Source organism: Ochotona princeps, chromosome 25 (genome assembly GCF_030435755.1).
Source record: "Ochotona princeps isolate mOchPri1 chromosome 25, mOchPri1.hap1, whole genome shotgun sequence".
NCBI classification, from domain to species: Eukaryota; Metazoa; Chordata; class Mammalia; order Lagomorpha; family Ochotonidae; genus Ochotona; species Ochotona princeps.
In genome coordinates, this window is record NC_080856.1 from 29,393,659 (window position 1) to 29,398,674 (window position 5,016).

The following is a 5,016-nucleotide window of genomic DNA, read 5'->3' on the forward strand; positions in this document are numbered from 1 at the left end:
AACAGCCTATGTCTATTTTTTTTTTCTTTAGGTTTTTACCTGCGCGGATTTTTGGACCAGGCTGATCTCTGCCCTCTCTGCCTGTTCCCTCGGGCTTGCCCCGCTGTAGGGGCACCTGAGATCCCGTTTGTCCCTGGCCTCTGCCCTTGTCTTCTCTTTCTTGATGTCCACTTGTTTTACTGGGAGAGTGACAGTCTTGAGTATATTCTAGCTACCATGGGATACGTGGAGCAAAGTCAGGAGCAGGGCCCACAGCAGGCCCAGCATAGCTCAACAATTCCTGCAAGAGGATAGGAACCAGAAAGCTGCAGATCATAAAGTTTGAACTAGGGCTGTGGCGTTTCTAGCTCGGGAAAGAACACAGTGTAGGCTGTGAGAACAGCAGCAGGTTCAGAGACCTCTGACTCTCGCATGGGGGTTGCTGCCCTCTGATGTCTCCATGCTAGCTGTTGGGAGTGGGCAGCAGGGCCAGGAGGGCAGCAGGTGCTTTCCAAACCACGTGGTTCTTTGACCTACTTCACTTGAACTGCACGGGACTTGCCTAAACTCTTGCCTTATGGACTTGACTGCTATTTTCTCTGCCAACTTTTACCCATCAGCATTTCTGTTCTTCAAGTTCTCACCACCGATTCAGTAAATCTGGGCTCTTTTTGCAGAGAATTAAGCAGCAGGCAAGATTTTAAAAAATAAATTTATTATTGCTGTTATTATTTTTAAAGATTTATTTATTTTCATCGGAAAGTGAGATATACAGAGAGGAGGAGAGACAGAGGGGAAGATCTTCTGTCCGATAGTTCACTCCCCAAGTAGCCACAATGGCCAGAGCTGAGCCAATCTGAAGCCAGGAGCCTGAAGCCTCATCTGGGTATCCCACATGGGTGGGGGGGGGGGGTCCAAGGCTTTGGGCCGTCCTCTGTTGCTTTCCCAGACCACAAGCAAGGAGCTGGATGGGAAGTGGGACTGCCGGAACACAAACTGGCAGCCCACATGGGATTCTGGTGTATGCAAGGTGAGGACCCTAGTCGCTAGGCTACTGCACCAGGCTCTACTTATTTATTACTTTAAAGATTCATTTGTTTTTTGGGGGAAGGAAGATTTACAGAGAGCAGGAGAGACAAAAAGATCTTCCATCCACTGGTTCTTCCCCGAGCAGTCAACATGGCTAGAGCTGAGTCACAATGGCTAAAACCAGGAGTCAGGAGCTTCTCTCAGGTTTCCCACATGGGTGTAAGACCGTCCTCTACTGCCTTCCCAGGTCACAAACAGGGTGCTGGATGGGAAGCGGGGCAGCCAGGACACGAGCTGGTGTCCACATAGAGATCCTGGCACATGCAAAGTGAGGATTCAACCTCTTGGGTATTGCACTGGGCCCAAGCATGTGAGACTGAAGCTGGCTTTTCTACTAGTATTGAAATGTTGGAAAGTGCAGGCTGATCACTTGGGGAATGTGCTGTTCGTCTGTCCCTGTCTGCAGGCTGTGTTTGTATGCGGGGACCAGCTTGCTTCTCCTGAGCCTTCTTCCCTTACTAGATAATGTGTAGATCTCATTATTATGCTTGTTGATTTTTTTTTCAATTGTCGCTCCTTGTTGCTTACTTTTGGGGCCTGAGCTTCTTAGGAGATTTTATTTGGATTTAATGTGGGCCTAGGGAGTAGGGAGAGGGATACAGTGGGAAGATGATGGAATTGAGATTCAGACAAATGTAGGTGTGAAAGCTCTCACCACTGAGTTTAAGTCACATCTTGGCCATATTCGCCTCCCTCTCAAACGGATGCTTTATTTTTCTAATGTCTGAAATGGAGATAACAATGTTTAATAACACTCACCCCGCGGATTGCAATGGCGATTACATCAGGTAACATAAGGAAATTTCCTTCATAGGAGTATGTGATGTGCAAAGGCGTTAGCCATACTGCATTGCCAGGCAGCTACGCCTATTGTGTGAGTACACCTTCCACGACAAGATGATGAGATTACAAAGTGTAAACAGATGAAGGATTGGGTTATTTAAAAATGAGAGCTGAATTAGGAGAGAATAGGAACAGTCTCTAGAAGTTAAGACACCTTTAACTGGAGACAAGACACTGCCTTTGAGTTCTGGTTCGGGTTGGGTGGAAGACCAAAGCACTGCCCTGTGTGGCTCCAGGTACCAGGGCTCCTCGGTGCTGCCAGTGGGGCTGCCAGTGTCCTGACTGGGCGTGGCTATGGCCCCATCATACCATGGTATTGGATGCGTGTTGTTAACCAGCTGTTCCACGACAGTTCTTGAAATATTGCCCGTATATTGCTGATCTGCTTTTTGTTGATCCCCAACCATCTGAGCCGTTTTCAGCTCAATCTTTTTATTTATTTTAAAAACCTGACTGTTCTTAGTCCCTATGTGTTTTTGCAGTTCCGCCCTCACTTAGCCACGATGGTTCTTGGCCCTTCTATTCCATTCTGGTGAACATGCTTTTCTCTTCAATTCCTGTACTTGTTTTCTCAACTTTTAGACATTAACACAATCGTAATTTTAGTGCTGAATGTTCAAGGCACAGTATTATTATTGCATCATCCATTTTTTCCCCTTTACTGACTATGGATTTTTAACCTCTGCTCCTGAGAAGAAGTCTATTATACGAGAGGAACAAGTAAGAAGTCAATGATAGTGTACTGCTTAAGATGCTGCCTGCGACACTGTATCCTGCATTGGAGTGCCTGGGTTTGGGTCTGAACTCGCCCTCTGATTCCAACCTCTTGCTTATGCATGCCTCAAAAGGCAACAGTACGTCAACCCTGGAGCTCCTGTGGGAGACCCGAGTTCCTGGTCTGATTTCAGCTGGGCTCATCTCTGGATGTTACAGGCACTTGGGTGAACGGATCCACAGGTGAAAGTTGTCTCTTCATATTTCTTTCAAATAAAATGAAAATAAATGAAACCAGTGGAACAGTGTGGTCAGCTGTATAGTGAGGTTAACACAAAGAGAAGCAGAAAGCAGAAAGCAAAGATGATGGGTATTGTGAGGGAATCAAAGGAGGCTTAATGGCAAGGTGCCTTTTGAGTTGCTTGTCTTTAAAAGGTACTCGGTTACTTGGGTGGAACAGATAAGCAGAAAGTAATATCAACAATGGAAATAGAATATGGAATACTAGAAGCTTGGCCAATGCTGTTCATACAGTGCAGAAAGTTTGGGCATGAGAGATGGAGAAAAATAACAGAGGACAAATTGGCCTGGTAGCCGTGCAGAGAAACAGTGGAAGGCTTCGTAGGTCACGAAGGTTACTGAGTTTGTATACTGCCCTTCTGAAGATGGGCCAAAGAGTCAACGTTATGATGTGACCAGGTTAGGTTAGAAAACAAAACAAAACAATACAAAAACTGTCCTGTGGAGAGTCGAGAATGGACTGAAATAGGGAGTGAGGTGGAGATGAGGAGTAGCCAGTGAGAGGTATGTTGTTTCTTGTCTTGGATTTATACTTCCCAAGTTGATGTTTCTTCTTTTCAATGGGGGGACTTTGTTTTCAAGTCTTAGAAGCCCAGTATACTGAAGTGTGTTAAATTGTGAGTCATTAATAGCGTGTGCAAAGTGTCACACAATGTATTGGTGGGACACCTGCATGTGTGTCCCCATTATTTGCTTTAAAAATTTGTATTAGATCATTCTTAAGTACATCCAAGCTAAGGTTTATGAGGTTCCAGTTTGCCTAGAACGCTGCAGGAGTACAGAGGATCAAAGTGTTTGCTGTCAGAGTCTTAGGGATGCCAGAATTGAGACTTGCGGGCTGAGCCACTGCGCGTGAGGATGGAAGGATATTGCAAACAGCCACTTTAAGACCCAAAAGGGGTAAAGCGGGGCAAGCAGACAGGCAGCAGAGGGGAGCACTGTGCTCATGCAGTCATGCCTCTGTGAAGTAGTTTCTGAAGTTAGCAACGTGGAAGCAATGTCTCATTTGGAGTCTGTGCTCGACCCTGCAGGCAACATGCAAGCGTAGATAACACAGAAGCACATTGCTGCGCAGGTTCTGTTTGGGGACTGGATCTCTTAACATTTCTTAGAGCTGGACAGAGGTGCTGTGTTCGAGTGGGCAAAGATCACTGCAAGTCTCAGGGTTAAGTCTTTTAACCTATGCATTTTCATAGTCCATTTAACTTCTTTAAGAGAAGATAAGCCTAAACTGAGAATCTATTACAGGGTAATAAATATTTATTCACGTTGTCAAGCAGATAAGCATTTTAAAGTATCAGATTAACAAAGACTGAATTAGTCGATGTGCTCCAGGGTGAATGTGGAGGGTGTTGGGCAGGCAGGATCCACAGGGGAGAAAGAGAAGGGATATAATTGCCTTTCAAAGAGAACATCCCTAAATTAAAGGAAAAAAATGAAGGAAGGAAAGAAGGAAGGAAGGAAAGTAGGGAACTGAGGGAAGAAGAGAGCGAGAGAGGGCAGACTAGCTATCTTCTTAGAATGGTACCTATGAAATACATGAAATCTATTCTGTTCCTATTACTAAAACTTTCAAAAAGGCTCATTCCTTCCCTAGCCCTCCGGACTCATGAATGAACCAAGTGCTTTGGCAAAATTTATAGCATAGAAATCAGTCAGCGTTAGAGCTCATTGCATAGAGAAAAATAAAATTGCCTACCTAGGATCATACAAAAATGGATTCAGAATGGAAATTAAGCACAAAGAACTCAGAAGGGGAGGCGTGTGAAAAAACTGCCTGTCTTCTGTTACTGTTCAGATTACGGAAACCATATTTTCAATGTCTAAATTTATGGTGGCCGAACACTGCAGCTGTACAACAGAACCCCCTATTGCTAGGGAATACATCTTAAGAACCCCAGTGCTGGCCTGAAACGGTGGAGAAAGCAGAACCTATACATTCTTTGTTGCATAATCTTATCACCTTATACATTTTACAGTCTCATGTATATGTTGCTATGTTGCCCGTTATTGCCAGAGCTCGTCTGTCCTTTGATGTTTCATACTCTTAGTGGTGCCTTTGCGACACCGTGCTTGTGCTTGGAGGCCATT